Source organism: Mus pahari, chromosome 15, assembly GCF_900095145.1.
Source record: "Mus pahari chromosome 15, PAHARI_EIJ_v1.1, whole genome shotgun sequence".
Lineage (NCBI taxonomy): Eukaryota > Metazoa > Chordata > Mammalia > Rodentia > Muridae > Mus > Mus pahari.
The window spans coordinates 47355762-47362163 of record NC_034604.1 but is presented as its reverse complement, the minus strand read 5'-3'; positions in this window follow the sequence as shown (position 1 = coordinate 47362163).

The following is a 6402-nucleotide window of genomic DNA, read 5'->3' as shown; positions in this document are numbered from 1 at the left end:
AAAAAAAAAAACAAAAAAACAGAAACCATATAATCAAATCAAATAAAGATGAATTGGTCATAGTGGCACATTCCTGAAATCCTAGCACCCAGGAGACTGAGAATTGAGGACGTCTGGTTCAGGTAAGTCTGGGCTACGTGGTAAGAATCTGGGGGGTTGGGTAGGTGTGGACCTAGAGGGATTTGAGATGGTACAGTAGTTCAGGTGCATACCATTCAGCAAATACAAGTTTGGTGACCTGACTTGAACCCCTAGGGATCCACATGGCAGAAGACCCCTGACCTCCACACATGCACCATAGCTGCTCCCCCGACCCCACAAAGAAAGAAAATTATAATAAAAAATTTAGAATGTATATGTCTTTAAACGATAAACCCCATTTTCAGGTTCAACAAAGAGATGTACCACTACGGATTTATGGTGAAGTGTCCTCTAGTTATAATAGCCATTTACAGCAAGGGGATGTCTAGGATAGAAGATAAGCCAGCCAACTTCAACATTTTGGGAGACAGAGGCAAGCCTGTGAGTTCCTAGCTGGCCCGGACTTCACAGTGAATTCCAGGACAGCCAGGGCTACACAGAGAGAACGTGGGGTGGGGAAAGACGGAACAGTCCCTTCCCTGTATAGACTTTGGGGGCATCTCTGAGTTTAGAGGGAAAAAGGCTTCCTTAGATGAAGAAATCTGATCCTATTGCTCCATCCTGTCTTGAGGCAGCTTTACGCTAGCAATTTAGCTGTCTAGGGAAGGTTCTAGATAGGACAGAAGGCATGGCTCCTCCCCGCTCCAGTTTGGTATTTTGTTTTGCTGTTTTCTTTTTGGATTTCTCCCTAGGACTCAAACTGACTATCTGTAGCTGAAGATGATTTTGCATTTCTGATCCCCCCCCCTGCCTCCACATTCTTTCTGTTCAGGTTATATAGTTCTGGGGATAGGATCCAGGACCTCTCACACATTAGGCAATCGCTCAACCAGCCAAGCTACACTCCCAGCCTTTGGTGTTACTTCTTGGAGATAACAGTTTCACTGTACAGCCTCTGCTGGCCTGGAACAGGTAATTCACCAGCTTAAAAATCCTAGTCGGCTTTATTTTCAGTTCCAAAGTCAGGCACCATTCCACTCCATAAAATAGTGTTAGACTGAGGAGAAGGGGATTTTATGACAGCCAAGGGCTGAATAAAGAAACAGGTAAGCCAGGTACATAGCACATGACCTTCAAGTGTGCTGTTACTCCTTTCCCACAGTGACCTCATTCCTTTCTCTTTATCATAAGATAAAACCCCTTATTTACAGTAAAAACATCTTAGCTGAGAACTAAGCCCCCAGACCCTATGACCTAACTCTCTTATCTACTGAATTCTATGCAACCCAGAGGAACTCCACCCCAGTGGACCTCATTCAGCAATGGCTCCAGACATTAAGAAGCTGCCACAAACAAGGTATAGGGCCACTTTAAAGACACTTGCTGATAGCTTTCTGTTTGAGAAGCCCATGGGTGTTCTTGAATGTGCCTTCCTTTCTGCCTTTCTATTAACAGTTGTGCCTAAGAGCTATGGGCTACACACTGAGACTCTGTACACATACATGTAATAATCCTTTAATAAACATCAAGTTCTGCTTCATGCTGGCTAAAATTCTTTTCTGTGGCAAAAACCAAGATTTGACTTTATGGGCTGGAGAGATGGGTCGGGGGTTAAGAGCACTGACTGCGCTCCCAGAGGTCCTGAGTTCAATTCCCAGCAACCACACGGTGGCTCACAACCATCTGTAATGGGATCAGGCACCCTCTTCCGGTGTTTCTGAGGACAGCAACAGGTTTGACTTTACTTGAATCAAGGACCCTAAAACGTTTGAAAGCACTCTTCAGGCTTGTGGGGGGCAGGGTGACTCCGTCTGTGCTATTTCTGCTACCTCCGTCTCCCAAGTGCTGGGGTTACAAGGCATGCACCACTGTCCTGGGATGAGGTTGTACCTTGTGGTGGTTTGCGTGAAAATACCATCCTTGGGCTCATCTCTTTGAATTTCGGTCCCCCAGTAGATAAAACTGTGGGGAAGAATTAGGAGGTGTGACCTTGTTGGAGGTGATGTCTCACTGGGGACAGGTTTTGAGGTTAAAAGCCCAAGTCATTCCCAGTTAGCTCTATCTACCCCATGTCATCATTGTTGTCTCCACACATAAGCTCCCAGCTACTGCTTCAACAACACATCTACTTGCCTGCTGCCGTGCCATCCTCTGAGACTGTTAGCACCAATAAACTCTTTCTTCTGTAAGTTGCCTTGGTCACGGTGTCTACCATAACAACAGGAAGGCAACCAAGACATGCCTCTTCTATGAACTCATTACACCTTTTTACATCCTGCTCTCCCATTAGCTCCCTATCACCTCCCTAACTTGAGAGCTCTCCATTGACATCCAATCCACTCTACCACATTGTGTAGAATAAATCATAGGTGTGCCTAAATTGCAGGCCAAATACCATTAAGAAGTAGTTCAGTTCTATAAAGAACATCCTTGTATCAGAAGCAGTATTGGGGGAAAGGGCTGGAGACCCACCTGTCTTAGGGTTTTATTGAGGTAAAGAGACAGCATGACCATGGCGATTCTTGTAAAGAAAAGCTGCCTTCCAGTCCAGAGGTTTAGTCTGTTGTCATGATGGCAGGAAGCATGGTGGTGGGAAGGTAGATATGGTGCTAGAGCAATAGCTGAGAGTTCTAGAAACATCTGCATCGGCAGACAGCTGGAAGAAAGAGGGAGCCACTGGCCTTGGCTTGAGCTTCTGAATCCTCAAAGGTGACCCCAGTGACACACATCCTCCAGCAAGTCCAGACCTCCTAAATGACCAAACATCCAAAAATATGAGCCCTTGGAACCGTTGCTATCAAGTCACCACAGTAAACCTATGATACCCAACTGCAGACGCCTGAGAATTTCCTTCAGAGACCTCTGTGTAAGTGAAGCTGGGACCCCTGGATGCTCCAGAAAAACAGCTCAAGATGAACTATTATGAAGTAGAATTATAGTTTATGAGGAGATTTTAACACTGACTTAAGTACGGGGAACAAAGAATCTCAGGAAAAGAATAGACTTCTCAAGAGAGAGACAACTGTAAATGTCTTTGCAAAAGTCATCTATAGGATTTCAGTGGCTTGTGAAGTAACACCACACAGGACTGTGTTTTTTGGAAGAAGAGGTCATAGTGTGATATCAGAGGTGTTTTAGATAGGGTTACAATATGATCTGTGAAACCCATGGGTCACAAAAACATAGGCAGAAACAATGGACTTTATATGTTTGCTTACAATATTCCTTGAAAATATTCAATTGACAGCTGAGAAGGAGGAAGGTCATTCTTGGTCATACATTAGCGATTTTAAAATGTAATTCACTGATATATTAACATTTCTTTTTTTAAAAAGCAACTGTGTTTTTTGTTTTGTTTATCATCTTTAAATTTCACTCCCTCTCTATATATGGATGCACTACCTGCGTGTATGTTTGTGTTACGCATGCCCTACGGGTTCCTGTTGGAGTCAGAAAAGGGTACTGGTCCCCCAGAACTGGAGTCATGGATGGTTGTGAGCCATCATTTAGGTTTTGGGAACTGAACCCAGTTCATTTGCAAGAGAAGCAAGTGCTCTCAAACACTGAGCCGTCTCTCCATCTGGTATATGAGCATTCTTATTAGAAATATCTCTATATCAAAGAAAGGCTGTTTCTTTAGGTAAATTTCATAACAAATATTAGTTGTCCTGGAGTCCTTGACTTTCAGTTGCTCAAAGAGTTCAGCCAGATTAGAGTGAAGTCCCCTCTCTCTTTTCTCGTTCTCTTAATTTTACCAATCTTTTCTCAGTTGGAATTTTGATGAGACTTAGATTGCATTTGTACATTGTCTTGGCAATTTGGTGATGGCTATTCTTGGTTGTTATCTTGGGTACATCTAGAATGAACTAAAACCCAAACACCTGTGAGGGATTTTTATTAATTAAATCATTTGAAATGGGAAGATCAACCGTTAGTCTGGGCCACATCTTCTGCTAGCAGCCTATGTAAAGAACATGGGTAGAGGAAGTTTGCTCTCTGCCTGCTTGCCCTCACTCTCGCCAGCAAGCCCATTCCGTCACTGCATTAGAGCCCGCTTCTTCAGGATTCTGGCGTATACTGAAGACCAGCTGAAACATCCAACCTCATGTGTCTCGGAACTCTAGCCTCCGTCCCGCAGAGGTAGGGCAGGGTTTGAGCAGCTTTCACAGCTTTCCTCCGCAGCTTCCTTTATTCTCTCTACAGCTCACCCCAGCTCTCTACAGCAGTTCAGCTTCTCCCCTCTGCTTCTCAGCTTCTCTTCAGCTCTATCTCTTTATTCTGGGGTTGCCCAATTTATCCCCTTCCACCCTCTGCACTCATCTCTCATCACTCATCATCCAATCACATTCAGTACGCTCTATACGCGAGCCATGCATGCAGACAGGGTGGGTGTTGATAGGCCAGTGACTCAGTATCATGCTGAATGCTGCTATACGTCAGGCGGCCAGCGTGTAATCACTCAGGTGCGCATAATCAGGTTTTCGGTAATCAAGCAGGGAATCACGGGGCTTGGCAGTGAACCAGGGTGCCGTCTTGGCTCACAAGGCGGCAGCCACGGCCACGCCCGCTTCCCACACTCATGAATTGAATAACTGGAATCCTTGAACTTTCTGTTGTTGGATAAGCTGGACCACAGCCTATAAACCTCTCTAATAAATCCCCTTTCTAGACATACAGATTCATTCTATCAGTTCTCTTCCTCTGAATAACTCTGGCTGATACACATTTTCACAATATTAATTTTGTCAATCCATGAGCATGGAAAATCTTTTTTTTTTTTTTTTTTGGTCTTCCTTTCTCTTCAAGTGCTGTGGGATATTCACCAGAGAAGACTGCTCAAACATAGGCTTAAGACAATAGAAAGTCTTCCTTTCCTGGCTGGTGTCTCACATTGGGTATTCTGGATCTCAGTATAGCCCAAGCTTTTAACCATAAAAACCATGTCTCACCTGGGTATTCATTATTTGTTTGTTTTATTTATGTGTTTGTTTGTTTTAAAAAAGTCCTGAACTTTTACTTCAGTCAACAAGAATAATTAGCCAGAAACAGAACTACAGAAGTCAAAAAAGCAAGATTAACATATTTAGAATATATCCCAGAATTATGGACATTGACCGATTAGGTCTTTGTCTTAGTTTTGGCAGCTGGTGCTATGTGCTGAGTTTTACAGCATGAATGGCACTTCCACTGCACTGGCTAGTTTTTGTTTTGTTTTGTTTTGTTTTGTTTTGTTTTGTTTTGTTTTGTTTTTTGTCAACTTGACACAGGCTGGAGTTATCACAGAGAAAGGAGCTTTAGTTGGGGAAATGCCTCCACGAGATCCAGTTGCAAGGCATTTTCTCAATTAGTGATCAAGGGGGTAGGTTTGCTTGTGGGTGGTGCCATCTCTGTGCTGGTAGTCTTGGGTTCTATAAGAAAGCAAGGGGAGGCAAGCTAGTAGAGAGCATCTCTCCATGGCCTCTGCATCAGCTCCTGCTTCCTGACCTCCTTGAGTTCCAGTCCTGACTTCCTTTAGTGATGAACAGCAATGTGGAAATGTAAGCTGAATAAACCCTTTCCTCCCCAACTTGCTTCTTGGTCATGATGTTTTGTCCAGGAATAGAAACCCTGACTAAAACATCCACTATGGAGTCAGTTGTGCTAAGGTCTCGGGCCTACTAAAGTCTGGGGCTCTGTTACATGAAGTAGTTTTAAAGTCCTTGTCATCACTATTATATAGGGTCCGAGACAGCTGTCTTAATTACTTTCCTGTTGCTGTGACAAAATACATAATCAAAAGCACCGTGGGGGGAAGAAAGGGTTTATTCTGGCTTCGTTCTAGAAAGATAGAGTCTCTGATCATGGGAAAAGCATGGAAGTAAACATGTGAATCCAGCCTGTCATTCTGGAAGCCGAGCGATCACATTACATCCATTCATCCATACAGTGGAAGAGGAGGAAGGGATGAAGGAAACGGGAAGTGGACCAGACTGTAAAACCATAAATCATTCCCCAAGTAATATGTCTCCTCCAGCAAAGCTCTTCCTGCTAAAGGTTCCATAACACCCTCAAACAGTGCCACAAGCTGGGCACCAAGCATTCAAAAAACATGAGACTATGACAGTCATTTCTCATCCAAAGACTCCCTGGTTGCTTCTGTCCTTCTGAATATTCCATTCTAACTGACCTGCAATATGGCAGGGGACTCCCATCTCAATGGGATGTAGTTATGCTAAGATTACAGTTCCATGCCACCACATTCAGCTTCTTCTTCTTCTTCTTCTTCTTCTTCTTCTTCTTCTTCTTCTTCTTCTTCTTCTTCTTCTTCTTCTTCTTCTTCTT